Raw genomic sequence first — 23,421 nt, forward strand, 5'->3', positions numbered from 1 at the left:
CACACACACACACACACACACACACACACACACACACACACACACACGATCATCTCCTTAGATGCCAAAAAAGCATTTGACATAATCCAACACTTGTTCATGTTTAAAGTCTTGGAGAGATCAGGGATAGAAGGCACATACCTAAACATAATAAAGGCAATATACAGCAAGCCTATAGACAATATCAAACTAAACAGATAGAAACTTACATCAATCCTACAGAAACCAGGGACAGTCAAGGCTGCCCACTCTCTCTGTATCTCTTCAACATAGTACTTGAAGTCCTAGCTAGAGAAACAAGACAACTAAAGGATATCAAGGGGATAAATTGGAAAGAAAGAAGTCGAAGTATCACTATTTGTAGATGATATGATAGTATCCAAGAGTGATCCCAAAAATTCTACCAGGGAACTCCTTCAGCTGATAAACACCTTCAGCAAAGTGGCTGGATACAAAATTAATTTTAAAATATCAGAAGCCCTCCTGTATACAAAAGACAAATGAGCTGAGAAAAAAATTAGAGAAACAACAAACTTCAAAATAGCCACAAATAACATAAAGTACCTTGTGTGGCTCTAACCAAGCAGGTGAAAGAACTGTATGAAAAAACTTTAAGTCTCTGAAGAAAGAAGTTGAAGAAGATATCAGAAGATGGAAAGATTTTCAATGCTCATGGATCAGTAGGATTAACATAGTGAAAATGACCACCCTGCCAAAAGCAATCTACATATTCAATGCAATTCCCATCAAAATACCAACACAATTATTTACAGAAATTGAAAGAACAACTCTCAATTTCATATGGAAAAATAAAAAACCTGGAATTGCTAAAATAATCCTGTACAATAAGAGACTATCTGGAGGTATCTCCATCCCTGATCTCAAGCTGTACTATAGAGCAACAAAAATTAAAAAAAATGGCCTGGTACTGGCATAGAAACAGACGGTGGATCAATGGAATTGAGTAAAAGACCCAGAAACAAACCCACACACTTATGAATATTTGATTTTTGACAAAGAAGCCAAAACCATACAAAGAAAAATAAGATAACATCTTCAACAAATGGTCCTGGTCTAACTGGATGTCTACATGTAGAAAAAGGCAAATAGATCCGTATTTATCACCCTGCACAAAAGTAAAGATCAGCTGGATCAAAGACCTTAACATAAAACCAGACACAGTAAACCAATTAGAAGAGAAAGTGGGGAAGAGACTGGAACTCATTGGCATAGGAGACAACTTCCTGAACAGAATACCAACAGCATAGGTTCTAAGATCAACAATCAAGAAATGGGACCTCATGAAACTGAAAAGCTTCTGTAAAGCAAAGGACATCATCATCAGAACAAAACAACAGATTAGAAAAGAAACTCTTCATACCACATCATAGTCAAAACACTAAACCTACAGAACAAAGAAAAAAAGTATAACAAGGGAAAAAGGTCAAGTAATATATGAAGGTAGACCTATCAGAATCACAGCAGACTTCTCAACACAAACTATGAAAACCAGAAGGGCCAGAGATGATGTCATAAAGATTTTTAAGGGACCAGAGATGCCAACCCAGACTTCTCTACCCAGAAAAGCTTTCAATCAACATGATGGAGAAAGCAAAATGTTCCATGACAAAACTAAATTTAGACAATATCTACACAGCAACCCAGCCCTACAGAAGATACTAGAAGGAAAACAACAATTCAAAAAAAACAACTACACCCAAGAAAACATAGGATACAGGTAACTTTCACAACAAAAATTAAAAGAAAAGCAATGAATCACAAGGAATGAATTACAGTAACAGCACCAACACCACAATAAAAGGAACTAACTTTCATCGGTCACTATTATCTATCTATCAACATCAATGGACTCAACTCTCCAATAGAAAGACACAGAATAACAGAATGATTGCAGAAATAGGATCCAACATTCTGCTGTATTCAAGAAACAGATCTCTGTAACAAAGATAAACACTATCTTAAAGTAAAGGGATGGAAAAATTTTTCTCAAGCAATTAGACCCAGAAAACAAATGTGGTAGCTACTCTAATATCTAATAAAAATAGACTTTCAATCAAAATTAATCATAAAAGATGAGGAGGGGCACCTCATTCTCATCAAAGGAAAACTCTACCAGGAGGACATCACAATTCTGATTTCTGCCTCAAATACAAGAGCGCCTACATTTGTAAATGAAACATTATTAAAGCATAAATTACACATGGATCTCAACACCTTAATAGTGGGACACTTCAACACTCCACTCTCACCAAGGGATAGATAATCTATACAGAAGCTAAATAGGGAAATAAAGGCACTTACAGAGATCCTAAAACAAATGGACCTAATTGATGTCTACAGAACTTTTCACCCAAATTCAAAAGAGTATACCCTCTTTTCAGCACCTCATGGAACCTTCTCCAAAATAGTCCATATAGTTGGTCACTGAAGAGTTTAAGATAGCCTGAATATAACTCCATTTTAGAATAAAGATCTTGACTGGGAAATGAATTCAAGTAGCTGGAAATATCACAGGATGTACACTTGACAGAATACAAAGTTAACTGTCCTAGCAACAGCCTCTAGGAAATATAACAGAACAAATGCTTCATAGAAAAAAGAGACAAACTCCCTGGCAATAATCAATGGGAATCGGTTGAGAATCCGGTGGTAAAATTCTCTCCAATGTTTCAGATGTGGTTCAGAAAAATAGCCATTGTGATTGTATGCCTTAGCCATTGTGATTATGTGCCTCAGAAAAGGTCACCCCGCCCTGCTAAACTTCACCCAATTCTGTAACGCCAAGGTTTGTGCTCCCCTGCTTGCTGCCATGGAAACCCCTGCTCACAGACTTTCCCTTTAAAAATCCTGTTCACTCGGAGCTCAGGGTCCCACTTCTCTACTGCTGCGTCAGTGAGCAACTTGGGTCCCGAGTTCGATTTTCTCGTACTATAGCTCTCTTGCAATTGCATCGAGTCTTCTCCTGGTGGTCTCTGAGGGTCCCGTGAACCTGGCATAACAGTCACAAAGCAAGCCTCAACAGATACAAGACATTGAATTAATCCCTTGTATTATATCTGACCACCATGGAATAAAGCTGGCCCTCAACAACAACAGAAATAGCAAAAAGCCTACACATACATGGATAGTGAATAACTTGCTACCCAATATCAGCTGGGTTAGCAAAGAAATAAAGAAAGATATTAAAGACTTCCTAGAATTCAATGAAAATGAAGGCACAAAACACCCAAACTTATGGGACACAATGAAAGCAGTGCTAAGAGGAAAATTCATAACACTACGGGCCTTCAAGAAGAAATTTGAAACATAGCATACAAACAACTTAATAGCTTACCTGAAAGCCCTAGGGGAAAAAAAAAAGCAGACACACCTGAGAGGAGTAAACAGCTGGAAATATTCAAGCTCAAGGCAGAATCAATAAATTAGAAACAAAGAAAACAATTCAAAGAACAATGAAATGAAGAACTGGTTCTTTGATAAAATCAACAAGATAGACAAACCCTTAGCCAAACTAACTAAAAGACAGAGAGAAACTATCCAAATCAACAAAATCAGAAATGAAAAGGGGGACATACAACAGACACTGAGGAAATCCAAACAATATTAGGTCTTCCATATGAAAACCTATATGCCACAAAATTTGAAAATCTAAATGAAATAGAAAATTTTCTTGATAGATTGCATTTACCAAAATTTAATCAAGATAAGGAAAAAAGATTGAATAATCCTATATCCCCCAAAGAATTAGAAAGAGTCATCAAAAGTCTCTCATCAAAAAAAAAAAAAAAAAAAAAAAACCCAGGGCCAAATGTTTTCAGGACAGAATTCTTCCAGACCTTCAGAGAAGTACTAACTCTGATTCTCTCCAAAATATTCCACAAAATAGAAATAGAAGGAACATTATCAAACCCATTCTATGAAGCCACAGTCACTTTGATACCTAAACCACACAAAGACCCAACAAAAAAGAAAATTTCAGACCTATCTTTCTTATGAATATTGATGCGAAAATACTTATTGAAATACTTGGAATCCAAATCCAAGAACATATAAAAGAAATTATCCACCATGACCAAGTAGGCTTCATCCCAGGCATTCAGGGGTGGTTCAATATAAGGAAATCCATCAATGTAATCCACCATATAAACAAACTGAAGGAGAAAAACCACATGATCATCACCTTAGATGCCAAAAAAGCATTTGACAAAATCCAACACGCATTCATGCTCAAAGTCTTGGCGAAATCAGGGATAAATGGCACATACCTAAACATAGTAAAGACAATATACAGCAAGCCTATAGCCAACATCAAACTAAACGGAGAGAAACTTAAAGCAATCCCACTGAACTCAGGGACAAGGCAAGGCTGTTCATTCTCTCCATATCTCTTCAAAATAGTACTTGAAGTCCTTGCTAGAGCAATTAGATAACTAAAGGAGATCAAGGAGACACAAATTGTAAAGGAAGAAGTCAAAGTATCACTATTCGCAAATGATATGATAGTATACATGAGTGACCCCAAAAAATTCAGAAAACACCTTCAGCTGATAAACACCTTCATTACAGTGGCTGGATACAAAATTAACTCAAAAAAATCAGAAGCCCTCCCGTATACCAAAGACAAAAGGGCTGAGAAAGAAATTAGTGAAACAACGCCCTTCACAATAGCCACTAATAACATAGAGTACCTTGATGTGACTCTAACTTAGCAAATGAAAGACCTGTTTGAAAAAAAAAAAAACTTTCAGTCTCTGAAGAAGGAAATTGAAAAACATATCAGAAGGTGAAAAGACCTCCAATGCTCATGGATCTGTAGGATTAACAGTGAAAATGGCCATCCTGCCAAAAGCAATCTACAGATTCAATTCAATTCCCATCAAAATACCAACAAAGTTCGTTACAGAACTTGAAAGAAAAATTCTCAACTTCACCTCCCCCTGAGGGGGGAGCAACCTTACCAAGCCACAGAGGAAAACAATGCAGCCACTCCTGATGAGACCTAATAGACTAGGATCAGAAGGAAGGAAAAGAAAACCTTCCCTATCAGTGGACTTGGGGAGGGGCATAAGTGCAGAGGGGGGAGGAAGGGAGGGATTGGAACAGGAGGAAGGAGGAAACCACAGGGGGATACAAAGTGAATAAAGTATAATTAATAAAGAATTAAAAATAAAAAATATTATATCTGTAAAAAAATTCTCAACTTCATATGGATAAACAAAATACCTTGAATTGACAAAACTATCCTGTACAACAACCGATCGTCTGGAGGTATCTCCATCCCTGATCTCAAGCTGAACTACAGAGCAGTAGTAATAAAAACTGCAGCATACTGGCATAAAAACAGAATGGTGGATCAATGAAATCAAATAGAAGACCCAGAAATAAAGCTATACACCTATGGATACTTGATTTTTGACAAAGAAGCTAAAACCATACAATGGAAAAAAGACAGCATCTTCAACAAATAGTGCTGGTCTAACTGGATGTCTACATGTAGAAAAATTCAAATAGATCCATATTTATCACCCTGCACAAATTAAAGTCTAAGTGGATCAAAGACATCAATATAAAACCAGACACATTAAATCAGTTAGAAGAAAAAATGGGGAAGAGCCTAGAACTCATTGGCACAGGAGACAAATTCCTGAACAGAACACCAACAGCACAGCTCTAAGAGCAACAATCAATAAATGGGACCTCATGAAACTGAAAAGCTTCTGTACAGCAAAGGACACCATTCTCAGAGCAAGAGGACAGCCTACAGATTGGGAAAGTAGCTTCACCAACCCTACATCTGACAAAGGGCAAATATCCAGAATATATAAAGAACTAAAGAAGTAAAACACCAACAAACCAAGTAATCCAATTAAAAAATGGGGTACAAACCTAAACAGAATTCTCAATAGAGGAATATCAAATGGCAGAAAAACACTTGAATAAAAGCTCAATGTCCTTAGTCATCAGGAAAATGCAAATCAAAATGACTTTGTGGTTTCACCTTACACCCATCAGAATGGCTAAGATGAAAAATAAGGGATGATGCATGCTGAAAAGGTTGTGGAGAAAGGGGAACCCTCCACCACTGCTGGTGGAATGTAAACTTGTACAACCACTTTGGAAATCAGTATGACGCTTTCTCAGACAATTAAGAATAGTGCTACCTCAAGATCCAGCTATACCACTCCTAGGCATATATCCAAAAGAGGCTCAAGTATACAACAAAGACATTTGCTCAACGATGTTTGTAGCAGCTTTATTCATAATAGCCAGAAGCTGGAAACAACCCAGATGCCCCTCAACCAAGGAATGGATGCAGAACTTGTGGTTCATTTACACAATGAAATACTACTCAGCAATTAAGAAAGGAAATCATGAAATTTGCAGGCAAATGGATGGAACTAGAAAACATCATCCTGAGTGAGGTAACCCCGAAGCAGACACATACGGTATATAGTCATTTCTAAGTGGCTATTAGCTATATAATTAGGATAAACATACTAAAATTGATAGTCCTAAAGAAGCTAAACAACAAGGAGGACCCTAGGGAAGATGCTCAGTCCTCATTCAGAAGGACAAATGGGATAGACATTGGAGGTGGTAGAAGAAAGAGAACAGGACAGGAGCCTACCACAGAGGGTGTTGAAGTAGATGCTGAGACTCACAGCCAAACTTTGGGTAGAGTGCAGGGAATCTTATGGAGGAAGAGGAAGATAGAAAGACTTAGAGGGGATAGGAGCTTCACAAGGAGACCAACAGAGCCTCCCCCCCAAAAAAACTGGGTTATTTGGGTCCTACAGAGACCAATCTTCCAACAAAAGACCGTGGATAGGACCTAGACCCTCTGCTCAGATGTAGCCCACAGGTTGCTCAGTACCCAAGTGGGCTCCCTAGTAAGGGGTACAGGGGATGTCTCTGACATGAACTCAGTGACTGGCTTTTTTATCACCTCCCACTGGATGGTACAGCCTTGCTAGGCCACAGAGGAAGATCATGCAGCCAGTCCTGATGAGACCTGATAGACTAGGGTCAGATGGAAGGGGAGGAGGACCTCCCCTATCAGTGGACTAGGGGAGGAGGATCGGAGGGAAGAAGGAGTGAGGGTGGGACTGGGGCTATAGCAGGGATACTAAGTGAATAAAGTTTAATAAATAATAAATAATTTTTAAAGTTCCTAAATTATAGGAATATATGAATATATATTATATTTTAATATATATATATATATGAAAGGGATTTAAATAGAATCACCATATAATGGAGAATACATTGTCCCCAATTAGACTCTTATGCTTCAAAATAAGTCTTGTAGTGTCAGAAATGGGCTACATCATGTTGAGAGTCATAGGATTATTGACCAAAAAGATCTCATATACCCCAAAAACATTACAAGCTGTTGCCAATGCTACTGCTTATTCTCTAGAACCTGTAGGTACGGTCCTATTGATACAGACACAATTTATTTAAATCATCAAATATAGAAAGTTTTGAGCTGGTGCCTGACTGGATGCTTCACCTCCTCGTGACTAGCACCTATGGTTTTGGATGCACTCTGGACTCTCCCAGAGGGACAAAGTAATCATCAAGATCACCTAGTTACAAATCCTGTGACTTATAAAAATGACTTGCCTACAAGTTGTATTGGTGCAATAGTGGCACACATATTTTGAGAGTGATCAACTACTTTCTAAGTGGACTTAAGGCCCACACCACAAAATGGAATCCGTACTGCTAAAGAAAGAATCAGGTACTAGAATCAGGTACTAAAGAATCATGGGCCTTAGGGGGAAAACTACTTCAGTTACTCTGCTAAAGGAACAGAAATAACTTCTAATAACATATTGCTGTACTCAATCCTCACCAGAGACATTTCTTTTAGTGATAGATAAACAGCACAGACACCCATGTCTGGACAATGTGCAGAGAGTTAGAGACCTCAGAGCACTCAACTCAAAATTGGATATCTTTTCAAAGCTCTTTCTTCCAGATGCAGGGATCTATGGGGAAGGGTGGGGCAGAAATATTGTAAGGGCCAGAGGTGGTAGATGACTCCAAGGAAACAATATATTTTTTTAAGATATAACAGGACTGATATACATAAACTCACAGAGACTGTGACAGCACCCTTAGAATCTGCACCAGTCCAAACCAAAGTCCCACCATTGAGAAGGGTCGGTGGATAAAAAGTCCCACCCTCAACCAAAAAGCTATTTGCAATTGATACTTGTTTAAACAGAGAAAATTCATTTTCTCCAGTGGAGTGTCACTTGATATTTCTACTATACTCCAGGCATACCTCCTGCCCGGAAGTGGTTGGCCAACACAAACCAGACACCATGTGTTTTTCACGGGATTTTTGTTTTGTTTGGGTATTTTGTCTTATTTATTTGTTTGAGTTTTGCTTTCTATTTTTGAAAAAGAGGAAGAGACATTAATTTTAAATCATGTATATTCGGTTAACTTACGCATCAAAGAAGGAACCACATGTAAATGAGAAATACTTACAATCAATGTTAACAAAAATGCCTCACATCACAATGTGTAGAGTGCAGCAAACGAAGATTGTACATACGAAGTCACGTATGCTGTTAAATGTTGTCTTTTTAATAAAAAGATTTAGCAGTTTTATATGATGTGTCAAACTTAAGCAGTTGGAAGCGCAGTAATAAAGCAAATCCAAGGTCAGCTGGCACGTCTTTAACCTCAGTACTTGACAGGCAGATGCAGGTTCATCTATATGAATTTGAAGTCAGTCTGGTCTGCATAGTGTATTCCAGGCCATGCAGGGCTACCTGGTGATGCCTTGTCTAGAGAAAATAATCCAAGGAAAATAGAACAATGAAAATGTTGAAGATAAGAGTGAAAACCAGTAAAAAGAGAAAAAAAATTGTAATAGAAAAGATTTAAGGAACTTTCATATTGGTATTTCAAAAGATTGGCTCTTTGAAAATAAATGGACTTTTGACAATGCTAGGGAATTCATAAAGAAAGGTAAAAACAATGAAAAAGTCCACAACTAGAATGTAAAAGAGAGTAAAAATAATTTGCAATTACTATGACCTATTTCTGATAAAGCTGAAACTTTAAACAACTTAGATAATAATATACACAAATATGTGACAAAAATGATTCAAGAAATTGAAAATGTGAATAGACCTATAAATCTTGAAAATATGAACTAGTAGTTAAAACTCTGTCTCAACCCCAAATCCTACAAGTCAAATAATTTCACACATGACTTCTATATCAAAGCTCTAGAAATAGATAAATCAAACTTATAAAAATCATCTACAGAGAAAAAAAAGACAATTTGTTTTGTGAGACTGCATAGCCTTGAATAATAAATTTGACAAAAGTTTCACAAAACAGAGTCTTACATAAATATAGCCAAAAGAGTAGGACATCTATGGAGAAAATATTAAAACTTTATGGAGAAACATTACAAACATCTACTTTTCTGGATTAAAAGACTCAGTGTTATAGATATGTGGATGATCTGTCAATTCATTACAGTTAAAGCCAGAATTCCAATGCAGACTTTCTTTCTGTAGAACATAAATAGCTGATTCTAAAAGTTATATGAAAGTACAAAGGGCCAAGTTTAGCAGCTGGTATTTATTAATCATGGTGGATTGCAATTTCCTAATCTTATTTTAAATGCTTACATGTACTCACTCATTTAATACTACAATAATCCTGAAAAGTCAGAACTATTTCAAGTCAATTTTGTTTATGAGAAAATTGAGGCACAGTAAGGCTAAGTCACTTGGCCCAGTTAGTTCAACCAATAAGTGGTAGAACCAGAACTCAAGTCCAGAACTCAAGTCAAGTCTGTGGCTGTAGATTCCACACTCATAAACTACACAGCCACACTCATAAACTACATTTTAAATGATTTGAAGAACAATGAGAAAAACATTTACTCTACCTGAAAGCAGTAGTTATTACAGAGTTACCGTGAATAGAAAAATGGTTCTGATGCAAGCATATACAAATGGGACTGTACCACAGAAGGCAGAACACAGACACAAGATGGTAATCCTAAGAAGGAAGCTATCATTAAAATTCATTTAATGAATGTTTACAAGCTACTATGTAGTAGGTACTTGAAACACAGCAACATATAAGAGTGTTGCCGCTCCTTTCATTGAGTTTACATTCTAGAGAGATACCACAGAAAACAGGCAAGCAATTTGTAGTAATAAAGTCCAGCAGGGAGCAGTGTGCTCAAGACAAACCTAAAGAACCATGTGGATCATATAATATATTGTTGTATTATTGTATAATATATTGTCCATATTGTTGTAAGAAATTTTGAAGCCCTTGGAGAACTGGGTAATGATTTCAGAGCTCTGGAAAGGATCCATCAATGGCCTCACTTTTTCACATGAGGATTGGCTGAGGCAGGTGGTGCCATAGAAATATCAGGGCAGATTTCTTCAGTGACTATCACCCTTTACCTTGATGACTGGTGTATTCATGAATAGACATGCACCCTGAAAAGCACCCTGTAGCTTTCAGAGGCACTGATCAAGCGGTAATAGGTGATGCATGGAAGTGAGCAATGTCATTTACCATCATTGAAGCAAAAGGTTTTTGGATGAAGTATAGTAGTTATTCAGGATACTTGGGCTAGTTTTTAAATCAAGGCACTCTAGGGTAAATATGCCATAAGTACAGGATGGTAATGCTATATTTGAAGGCACAAAAGTCCCAAAGGACCAATTTCAGTATTTTTCCCTAACACACACATTGCTGGGATAATATTGGGTAAGGAATGCCAGCTATCCTTTTTCTTCAACACACTCTTCTCATTCCTATCTTTACACTTGCTACAATCTTTTGTGCATTTACAGTACTGCAACTTAAATATCCCCTCTGTAAAATGACTCTTTTTCAACCACTTACTCTATACAAAGTAAGACCTCAATTGTACTGTTGTATTCTCGCTTAATAATCTTTTTAGCCCCTATCAGCATTTGAAGTTATCTCATGTTTACTGTCTATTTTCACCTATTTAAAAACAATCTCTTTGCCTTTCTGGATGGGGATTGAGCACTTTAGCCAGAGTCCTTCTTCTTGATTAGTTTCTTTAGGTGTACAGATTTTAGTAGGTTTATCCTATATTATATGTCCATATGAGTGAGTATATACCGTGTGTGTCTTTCTGCTTCTGGGATAGCTCACTCAGGATGATCTTTTTCAGTTCCCACCATTTACCTGCAAATTTCATGATTTCCTTGTTTTTTATTGCTCAGTAGTATTCCATTGTGTAGATGTACCATACTTTCTATATCCATTCCTCAGTTGAGGGGCATCTTGGTTGTTTCCAGCTTCTGGCTATTACAAATAATACTGCTACAAACATGGTTGAGCAAATGTCCTTTTTGTGTACTTGAGCCTATTTTGGATATATGCCTAGAATTGGTATAGCTGAATCTTGAGGAAGTGCTATTCCTAGTTATCTGAGAAAGCCCCAGATTGATTTCCAAAGTGGCTGTGCAAGTTTACATTCCCACCAGCAATGGAGGAGGATTCCCCTTTCTCCACAACCTCTCCAGCATGTGCTGTCACTTGAGTTTTTGATCTTAGCCATTCTGATGGATGTAAGGTGAAATCTCAGGGTTGTTTTTTGATTTGCATTTCCCTGATGACTAATGATGCTGAGCATTTCTTTAAGTGTTTCTCTGCTGTTCAATATTCCTCTATCGAGAATTCTCTGTTTAGTTCTGTTGCCCATTTTTAAATTGGATTACTTGATTTGTTTTTCTTTTTACCTTCTTTAGTTCTTTATATATTCTGGATATTGACCCTCTGTCCAATATAGGGTTGGTGAAGATCCTTTCCAAATCATCAGAAGAAGGAGAAAACAGGGAACAAGTTAGGAGCCTGCCACAGAGGGCCTCTGAAAAGCCCTCTGCTACAGACTATCAAAGCAGATGCTGAGATTTATGGCTACAGACTATCAAAGCAGGTGCTGAGACTTATGGCTTAGGGCAGAATGCAGGGAATCTTATGAAAGAAGTGGGAAATAGTAAGATCTGGAGAGGACAGAAGCTCCACAAGAACAGCAACAGAACCAAAATATCTAAGCACAGGGGTCTTCCCTGAGACTGATACTCCAATCAAGTAGCATGCAGGGAGATAACCTAGAACCTGTGCACAGATGTAGCCCATGACAATTCAGTCTCCAAGTGGGTTCCATATTAATGGGAACAGGGACTGTCTCTGACATGAACTGATTGGCCTGTTCTTTGATCACCTCCCCCTGAGGGCGGAGCAGCCTTACCAGGCCACAGAGGAAGACAATGTACCCACTCCTGATGAGACCTAATAGACTAGGATGAAAAGGAAGGAGAAGAAGACCTCCTCTACCAGTGGACTTGGGGAGGTGTATGCGTGGAGAAGGGGAAGGAACGGAGGGGTTGGGAGGGAAGGAGGGAGGGAGCTACATGGGGGATAAAAAGTGAGTAAAGTATGTAATTAATAAAAAATTTAAAAAAAAGAAAAAAAAGTCTCCATGAAGTTTGAGACAATTTTGATCTTGATTATTGTCTAATCTCTAGTGTCTGCTATATAAAAGATAATTATAAATATTTTTGATGATGAAAAGGAGAAAAGAATTTATGTGATCTATATTGATTCTTGGGCTCTCTTGGCTTCTACCAAGGAAAACTGTACATAGCCATTGGCCTGATATCTAGGTAAAATTTCTACCACTAGTTACAATCAGAATAACAAGACAGACCTCCATACTTTATGTCACAGGTGGTCCCAAGATAGAATTTTGTAACAATATATTTAGTTATCAAAGAAGCAGTGAAATGGGGGTGATAAGATGGTTCATAATATGAATAAATACATAACAAAGGTTTCAAAACATTGTGTAGGATCCAGGCAGGGTGACATACTCCTATTATACCAGTATGCACAATGCTGAGACAAGAGGATCACATCAAGGCTGTATCTAAAAACAACAACAATAAAACAAACAAACAAACAAACAAAAATTTATTACTGAAATTGCCCTTCTTTATTCCACTACCATTTGCCTTTCATAACGTCACAATTTTTTTAATGTGTCACAAATATCATCTCTATATGTAATCAATATCCATTGTAACTTACCAACCACTTTTTAATTTTTGACAATTTTATATATGTATGTAATACATTTTTATAATACCTCCATTATTCTCTCTTGTTACCTTCATCCTCCACCTTAACCCCATCTTCTTCCCAACTAGTCCTCCATCTGTTTTCATGATGGGTTTATTTACAGGAGTGTGGGTATGAGGCATTATTTACTGAAGCATCAACAAATCATCAGTGACTATACCACTGAAGAAAATGCCTCCCCTAGCAGCCATTAACTGTCAATAGCTCCTCAGGGAAGGGTTGGGTTTCTCAGCCCCTCCCCACCCATGAAATAATGTTGGCAGGCCCGATCTTGGGCAGCTCTTGTGAAAATAATCACAGAAGTTGTGGTTTCTTGAGTGCAGTGTCATGTCTGGATGTCAGCATTTCATAGCCCTCCTCCTCAGTTTTGGCTCATATTCTTTCTGTTCCTTCTTCTGCAATGTTCCCTGTGCCTTGGGGAGAATGATACAGATGTCTCATTTAGGCCTGAGCATTCAACAGTCATTTATTCCTTAGCAAATAGTTACATTTCTCTAAGACATTATCTGAATGTATAACATTAGTGCCTATATGGAAAAAACAAACAAACAAACAAACAAAAAACGACAAGAGAATGTGATGGTGCAGGCCTGTGATTTCAGCGCTTTTGAGGATGAGGTCACAGAATCTCTAATTTGTGACCAGCCCAGGGCTATATAGCATGACTAGGAAGGAAGGAAGGAAATAAATGAAAAAGGAAGAGAGAGGGAAAGGAGGAAATCAGGCAAGTGGACTTACTGTTTTTAGCTGTTTTTTATTCTGAAAGTGTTTATATAGCTATCCTTTTAGCCCAAATGAATCTTGAAAGTGTTTCCAGAGCCCATTTGCATTACTACAAATACAATACTGACTAAAAAAGAAGAAAAGATTTTGAAAGCATCTACTAGATGATTCAATATTAAAAGAAATTAATTAAATGAATATTAAGTGAAATTAATACATTCTAATAACTATACCATCAAGACAAGTCATTAGAAAGTGTTATAGGCTGAGTAATCTGGAATTTTTTTTTAAATTGTGGTAATGTAAAACAACTAAGGAAAAGTAGAAATTACTCCAGTTTAGACATATGGCATCTCTAACTGTACAATTTCTCACACCGGAATCACTAGAAGGAAGGGGAAGAAGTGGCAGAAGAGCTTTGTCTTTGAAGGTAGATTTGTCATAACAATGGTAAAGCTTTACCTTGGGAACACCTATGACCAGAAAGTTTGGAGGTCTTATCATTTTGATTACAGCTAATGGCAGCAATTATACATCAATATTAATCCAATGGTTACATACAATCTTGCTTGATAGATGCCAAGAGAGCCAAGGGATCAATCTAGATAAAATTCTCTTCTTTCCTTCATCAATAATTGATGAACATGCAAAGAAGTGGGTTACATCATCCAGAGTAACTGCTTCCAGCTCCATATATTTACCTATGATTTTCATAATTTCATTTTTCTTAACCGATGAAGAATATTTCATTGTGTAAATATACCACGTTTTCATTATCCATTCATTAGTTGGTGGATATCTAGGCTGTTTCTATTTCCTGGATGTTGTGAATTGTGCAGCAATGAATATGGATGTGCGAGTATCTCTGTAGTAGGATATAAAGACCTTTGGGTAGATGCTCATGAGTGATATAACCGGATCATGTAGTGTATCTATTTTTAGCTGTTTAAGAAATCTCCACACTGATTTTTATAGTGGATGAAACAGTTTTCACTCCTACTGGCAGTTTTTTCCTTTCCCTGCATCCTCATGAGTTTATGCTGTCATTTGTTTTATTGATCTTGGTCACTCAGCCTAGGGTAAAATGAAATGTCAAAGTGCTTTTAATTTACATTTCCTGAATGGCTAAGGATGTTGAGCATTTTTAAAAATTCTCATCCATTTGTATTTCATCTTTTGTGAATTCTGTTTAGTTCATGCCACATTTTTAATTGGCTTGTTTGTTTCCTTAACATTTAATTTTGAACTATTTATATATTCTAGATAATAACCTTCCATTTAATGTACATCTAGTAATGATTATTCCCATTCTTTAGGCTTCCTCTTGACTTGAGTGATGGTGTACTTTGCTCTATAGGAACTTTTTAGTTTCATGGTGTTTCCATTTATTAATTGTTGGTCTTAATGCCTGTGGAATCAGGATTTTGTTCAGAAAGTCCTTTCCTGTGCCAATGAATGCAAGCCTATTTTCTACTTTTTCTTCTATCAGAATCATAGTATTCAGTCTTATGTTGAAGTCCTTGATTGATTTGGGTTTTGTGTAGAACAAGAGATAAGGATCAAGCTCATATTTGTTCAGATAACTATATAATTTTACCATCATCATTTGTTGAAGATGCTGTCTTTTCTCCAATGTGTATTGTTGGCTTCTTTGCAAAGATTCAGGTTGGGTATTCAAGTGTGGGTTTATATGTGGGTCCTCTACTCTACTCCCTTGGCCAGTGAGTCTGTTTTTAATGCCAGTCCCATCCTTTTTTTATTACTACATCTCTATAACATAACTTAAAATATGAGAGAGTGATACCTCCGTAGTTTTTCCTCTTGTTCAGGTGGGGTTTTTGGGGTGGAGGAGGAACAATATTGGGTTTTTTTGTGTCTTCATAAGAAATTTAAATTTACTTTTCTTTTCAATTTCTGTGAAGAATTGCATTGGAATTTTGATGGGAACTGAATGGATTTTGTAGATTGCTTTTGATAGTATGGACATTTTCATGACTCTGAGCATGTAAGGTCTTTCCATTTTCTGGTATCATCCTCAAGAGGGGATGGGGGAAGGGAAGGGAGAAGGAGGGGAAGGGAGAAGTGGAGGGAGGGGAGGGGATGGGGAAGAAGCAGAGAGAGAGGGAGACTGAGAGGGAGAGGGAGTCTATAAAGGCTGAGAAGGCATGGCATGGCAGCATTAGAAAGGAGCTAGATGATAACATCCTTATCCACACACAGGAAGCAGAAAGAATGGGGGAAAGGAGAATTTCAATGAGTAGGGTGAAGCTATAAAGCTTTACAAACACCTCCCCCAACTTACATACTCCTTCCAGCAAGGTTGCACCTCCTAAAGTTTTCACATTCTCCCTCCAAGCAGTGCCACCAACTCAGGACCAAGTATTCAAACATATGAGCTTTTGGGGGACATTTATTTTTTCATTTAAACTACCACAGGTAGATAAAGCTCCTTGTTTCTGCTGCTGAAGACCAAACTTTGTACATGCTAGGTAAATGTTCTACCACTATCACATTCCCAAATGTAAAATAAAATTTTAAAAATATACTCTATTCTTAATTTTTAAAAAAGACTTAATATTGTAAATACTGTTCATTTTCTAATAATTAGCCTAGAAATTAGAAACATTCTCAAAAATTCTAAGTGTTTTGATGAAACTTATCTGAAAGACTAAATATTAAAAAAAAAGCAAAGATCTTTTGAAAAATCAGAGGGGACTTATTCATTCATACATTAAAATTTATTATAGAGATACAAACATTGTGTGGAGAGATATCTTAGCCATTAAGAGCATATACTTAGTGCTCCTGCAGAGGACCTGAGCTTAATTTCTGGCATTCATGTTAAGCAGCAGCTTGCAACTCATCAAACCACAACTCCAGTTACCACGTTCTGGCCTCCAAGCTACATGATTCACACACACACACACACACACACACACACACACACACACACACACACTACATATATATATATATTCATGAACACCTACATACATATGTACACACACAATTGAAAATAAATTCTTTTAAAAGCTACAATTATTAAATATTGTACTATTAGCCCAAGAATAGAGAGATAGTTCATTAGAATCAAACTAAAAAATCCAAAATAATCTGCAAATGTAAATTTATGGTGTTAATGGACTCATTGCAAGTTACAAGGCTATATAGAGAGAATAAATAAAGCTATAGTAATGCCTCATTCCTATGCCCACACAAAACTTTGGTATAACAATGGAAAACATAAGAAAAGAGAACCAATAAAAGCAGCAGAAGGAAATGTAAGACAGCATTTTTATTATCGCAGAGTACTAGAAGCCTTTTGGGGCAAGATATGAAATGTGCAAACCATAATGAGAAGATTGACAGATTTGACTACATAAAAATGGAAAATTTTCCATATAGCAGAATGTGTCATAAACAAGATTGAAAGACAAACTAAATGTTTGGAAAGAGCACACATGATGGACAAGCTTTCTTTTTATCTCACAAGCTATTATTAACAAATGTATAAATACTCCAATGGAAAAGTGGACAAAAGACACAAACAGAAAAATCACTAAAGAAAAATATGCATGATCAGTAAAGCACTGAAATGCTGTTCAAAATCACCTTTAAGAAGAGAATTGAGAATAAACATAGTGATATGGACTTTATCATTTTGGCTTTATGAAATATTTTAAGGTAGTCTTTGTCTTTCAGAACAAGTTTATATTTTTAGGAAAAAAATAAAATAATATTACAGAGTTTCCATACAAACCAAACCAAGTTTACCTTAGTATTGTGGTGCATGAGTATAATATGTTCACTAAAATAATGAGCTAGTAAAAACTTTATTGTTAAGAGTTCATACTTGAATAAAAATAAAAAAGAAATACAAAGGAAGGACTGACTGCTCCTAGGAATAGCAAAGGAGAAAGTTTATTGTAGATATGAGGCAGAGTATAGTTAGAGGCAGAGACGTTTGGGAAGGGCCAGAGTGAACATGAACCTGAATGGGGCCATATGAGGATAGGCGGGATTTGGAGAGGGGAGAGCCAGGAGGTCAAAAGAATAAAGGGTTAAAAAAGGACTAGTGTAGCCAAAATTACTGGGTTATATAGGGGAAAACTGCTGAGGGAAGTTCAAACCAGAGCCTGGCTGGAGAGTTCAGGGTAGGGGGTGGGGTATGCCAGCCATGCTCTTTAACAGGTAGGGACTGAGGGATGCTGGGAGAACCTTTGCAGCCAGGTCTGCTTTGATACCTTATATAGGCATCTCAGCCATTTGTCCTGGGTTTGAAACTGACAATGTTTAGATTCCTCTAGTTTAACCTCATGTCACTCACTCTTTTTTTTTAAAAAAAAATTATTTATTACAATTTATTCATTTTGTTTCCCAGCTAAAACCCCTCCCTTTTCTCCTCCCAATCCCACCCACACTCCCTCTTCTCCCCCTATGCCCCTTCCCTAGTCCACTGATAGGGGAGGACCTCCTCCCCTTCTTTCTGATCCTAGCCTATCAAGTCTCATCAGGGCTGGTTGCATCATCTTCCTCTGTGGCCTGGTGAGGCTGTGCTCCCCAGGGAGAGGAGATCAAAGACCTTGCCACTAAGTTCATGTCATGCCCTTGTTCCCCTTACTAAGGAATCCTACTTGGAGCCTGAGCTGCCATGGGCTACATCTGTGTAAGGGTTCTAAGTTATCTGCATACATGGTCCTTGGTTGGCGTATTGGTCTCTGCAAAGACCCCTGGGCCCAGATTTTTTGGTTCTGTTGCCCTGCTTGTGGAGCACCTGTCCCCTCCAAGTCTTTCTATCTCCTCTTTCCATAAGGTTCTCTGCACTGAGTCTCAGCATCTTCTTTGATACCCTGATAGGTAGAGTCTTTCAGAGGCCCACTGTGGAAGGCTCCTGTCCTGTTCTTTGTCTTCTCCTGCTTCCAATGTCTATCCTGTCTACCCTTCTGAGTGAGGTTTCAGGTTCTTCCCTAGGGTCCTCCTTGTTGTTTACCTTGTTTAGGAGTATAGATTTTAGTATGTTTGTCCTGTATTTCATGGCTAATATCCACTTATAAGCGAACCATACGTGCCTTTCTGTTTCTGTGTTACCTCACTCAGGAAAATCTTTTATGGTGGGAACATTTCCATCACTCCTATGTTCTAGCATCTCACTAAGAATAGATGGCATGCTATGCTAGTTAGTCTTATGTCTGCCTGACACACAAACTAACGGAATCTGAAAGGAAAAAACCTTAAGTGAGAAAATGTCTCCATAAGATCCAACTATAAGGCATTTTCTTAATTAGTGATTGATGGGGGTGTACCTAGCCATTGTGGGTGGTGCCACCTCTGCGCTAGTGGCCCTGGGTTCTATTAGAAAGCAGGCTGAGCAAGCTGGAGAAACAAGCCAGAAAACAGCATTCCTCCACGGCCTCTGCATCAGCTCCTGCCTCCAGGTTTCTGCCCTGACTGAGTTCTTCTCCTGGCTTCCTTCGATGATGGACTACAATGTGAAACTGTAAGTCAAATGAATCCTTTCCTCCCCATCTTGATTTTTGTCCATGGTGTTTTATTGCAGCAATAGAAACCCTAACTAAGGCACATACTGACATCATTTTTTTCCTAACTTCCTCTTGGCTACAGTAATCTCCCAGGTTTCTTTGCAATTTTCTTAAGTGCCAATATTTTCTAGAACCTATAGTATAGAATTTATCAAATATTCTTCTCAGACAAGCTGTAAGACTGGATCATGAATTACTGGGAGGAAGAGTACAGAATTAAAGTATCATTTTATGACATTGTGCTAGGATACATAGAATCATGATATCTGTCTGTTGGTGTTGAGTTTGCCAGGGTAGTATTGTTAGAATTTGTTGCTTCTCCCATGTCATTCCATTTAGAAGGAAGTCATGATGTCTCGCCCACACTTAAGAAGTTGGTCATTGTGTTCTCCCTTCTTGAGGGCACAGTATCTACATAAATTATAGTAATTGTTCTGTAAAGCATATTTGTTTCTTCCTTATGTGTTACTTTATCCTGTTATTTATGTCATGCATGGACTGGCAGATATTTATTTTATGGCTTATGTTATAATCTGGTACTATTTTCTTTTCTTGCTAGCTTGACTCTAGGTTTAGGCTTTTTGGGAATTCTCTTAGTTGGGTTCTGTGTTCCTTTTGAGGCATTGGGCCCCAGAAAAAGGGAAGAGAGAATGAGAGATAAGTTCTCAGTTCCCCTTCTCTACTTTAAGTTTATCTTCCCCATCTAATTTCCCTTTCCTGGTTGTTACTACAGGAGCCTCACTGATTAAACCCCTTAAGCAACCAGTAGTCATTTCAGTACTAGGAACCCTACCAGCAGGTGTCACTTGGAAGGAGATGTAAAGCCCAATTTCTGTGCCCCAAAGACACATTAACACCTTAGGACCAATAAAGGAGACAAGAGGGTCACCAGGAAGAGGGTGCTTGAAGCCAACAAAATTGCAGGTCTCCCCAGAGTCAGTGGTCTCTAATCCCTTTCTAACCCAGAAGTCTGTAACACTTACCCAAACCATCCCTCTCACGTTGCTCTGACCTGTTTTCTTATCTTTTGATTAGTTTATGATTTCATTTCTTTTTAATTATGTGTGTGTTTGTATATGGCTAAGTGGGTATGTACACATGAATGTAGGTACTTACAGAGGCCAGAAGCCTCAGATACCCTGGACCTGGAGCTAGTGGGGTGTAAGCCAGTCCACATAGGTTCTAAGAACTGAACGTAGGTCCATTATGCAGGCAGCAAGAGCTTAACTGCTGAGACATCTGATCCAGTGCCTTTTAATTCTTTAACGGATAGAGAAAAAGAACCGTTCAGCCTCAGGCAGTACCATTTTGACATACCATCAGTGTAGGCATGTGTTTGGCACTTCCTCAATTTGTAGCATTCCAAAATGCTAGGCTTTCATATTATGTGTTCCCCACTGCAGTTCTAAAATCACCCATTTCTCCAAAAAGTTTTCATGCATTTTTAAAAACAGATCTTGCCTCAGGTTTATTTGTAAAAAAACAGCATAGAACACTGGTCATCTGTAAATAGTGTGCAGGTGGGTGCGTCACACCAGTCCACCTGTCTTCACATTAGCAGAAGCTTTTTCTATGGGGACTTCACAGGGGCCTGGGCACCTTTGGGAGCCAAAGCTGGAGCTGAAGTCTTGGCCTTAGATGGAGCTGCGGCCACTGCCTTGGTTTGAACCTTGGGCTTTGGTTGGCAGAACCTACAACCCTTGATCATTTGGTTTCGAATCTGCTTCCCAAGCTTAGGGTGAGCTATGAAAGCCAGACCGGCTTTGTTTGCAGCTGGGGTCCTTTGGTCTGTTGAGTTTAATGGCCACAGGCTTCACAAAGGCTTTGATGGCCTCTGCTAGTGCACTTATTGCCTTTGCGTTGTTTGCCTGCATCTTCTTCAGGCCTTCCTTGTTGTGCTTCTTGGCAAAGCGCATGTTCCTCAAGAATTTGGGGTCCACCCCTTTAAGAGATTCGTATCTTTGTGACTGGGGTTTCTCGATGTCATTTCTGTGCCATTTGCGGGAATTGTGTGTGGTGTGGTTCTTGTACTTGTCCATGTTTGCACGGTAACCCGCGGCTCCTGCAGCATCTGGGACAGGAAGAGCTCATGCATTTTTTTTTAAAGAATGTAATTTGAATACAAGATCTGTGTGCTTGGTTCACTGCTTTCAGACAGTTTCAGCCAGCAGAAAAAAGAAATACATTCATGAATATTAATGTGTTTATATACATATTTCTATAGCCAGTTTTACACTTAACCATCTGTAGCAATGTTTTGTTAAATGTGAGTTCAGAGAACTCTCTGTAGAGGAATATCGAATGGTAGAGAAGCACTTAAAGAAATGCTCAACCTCATTATCCATTAGGGAAATGCAAATCAAAACAACCCTGAGATTTCACCTTACACCCATCAAAATGGCCAAGATGAAAAACTCAAGGGACAACACATGCTGGAGAGGTTATGGAGAAAGGGGAACCCTCCTCCACTGCTGGTGGGAATGTAAACTTGTACAACCACTCTGGAAATCAATCTGGTGCTTTCTCAGACAACTAGGAATAGCGCCTCCTCAAGATCCAGCCATACCACTCCTAGGCATATACCCAAAAGAGGCTCAAGTACACAACAAGGACATTTGTTCAACCATGTTTGTAGCAGCTTTATTTGTAATAGCCAGAAGCTGGAAACAACCCAGATGCCCCTCAACTGAAGAATGGATGCAGAAACTGTGGTACATCTATACAATGGAGTATTACTCAGCAATGAAAAATAAGGAAATCATGAAATTTGCAGGTAAATGGTGGGACCTAGAAAGGATCATCCTGAGTGAGTTGTCCCAGAAGCAAAAAGACACGCATGGTATATACTCACTCATATAAACATACAACATAGAATAAACCCACTAAAATCTGTACATCTAAACAAACTAAGCAAAAGAGAGGACCTTAACTAAAATGTTCAATCCCCATCCTGAAAGGCAAAGAGGATGGACATCAGAAGAAAAAGAAAATAGGAAACAACCTCGGAACCTGCTACAGAGGGCCTCTGAAAGCCAGAAGTAAACAGGAAACAACCTTGGAACCTGCCACAGAGAGCCTTTGAAAGCCTCTGCAGTATAGACTGTCAAAGCAGATGCTGAGCCTGATGGCCAACTGATGGGCAGAGTGAATGGAATTTTATGTAAGAAGTGGGAAATAGTAAGAGCTGGAGGGGACGGGAACTCCACAAGGAGAGCAACAGAACAAGATAATTTGAACACAGGGAACTTCCCAGAAACTCATACTCCAACCAAGGAGTATTTGTGGAGATAACCTAGAACCCCTGCACAGGTGTAGCCCATGGCAGTTCAGTGTCCAAGTGGGTTACATAGTAATGGGAAGAGGGACTGCCTCTGACATAAACTGATTGGCCTGCTCGTTGATCACCTCCCCCTGAGGGGGAAGCAGCCTTACCAGGCCACGGTAGAGGACAATGCAGCCAATTTGATGAGAACTGATAGACTAAGATCAGAAAGGAGAGGAGAACCTCCCCTATCAGTGGACTTAGGGAGTGGTATGCATGCAGTAAGGGGAGGGAGGGTGGGATCTGGAGGGGAGGAGGGAGGGGCTTATGGGGGGATACAAAATGAATAAAGTGTAATTAATAAAAAACTTAAAAAAATATTGGAAAAAAGTGAGTTCATACTGATTTCTCCAACTTTAACTTACCACATAGATCAGTTTCACCTTTTCCTCTAAATATTTTAACTATTTCTACACCAGCAGTGGGAAATCTAGTTCCCATCATAGGCTATCCATATCATCAGTCGTTCCCTTTGACATATATGCATAGCACTATCATAATTGATAACACACAGCCCTATGGGAAACAGGTTTTATCTGCTATATCACAGTACTTAAGAACAGATACTTGTGTTAGCCCTTCACATTCCACACGTTTCCAAAGCTGTACGGGTCAGGGTCTGTTCCTTCCCATTTCTTT

The 23,421-nt window shown here is 38.4% G+C and overlaps 1 pseudogene; it reads right to left on the bottom strand.

Annotated features, from left to right (window-relative positions):
* Nucleotides 1-21,030: 21,030 nt before the first annotated feature.
* On the bottom strand, nucleotides 21,031-21,499 carry LOC129675011 (60S ribosomal protein L29-like; annotated as a pseudogene).
* Nucleotides 21,500-23,421: the final 1,922 nt, after the last annotated feature.

Source organism: Psammomys obesus, unplaced genomic scaffold (genome assembly GCF_907164565.1).
Source record: "Psammomys obesus unplaced genomic scaffold, mPsaObe1.curated_primary_1811, whole genome shotgun sequence".
NCBI classification, from domain to species: Eukaryota; Metazoa; Chordata; class Mammalia; order Rodentia; family Muridae; genus Psammomys; species Psammomys obesus.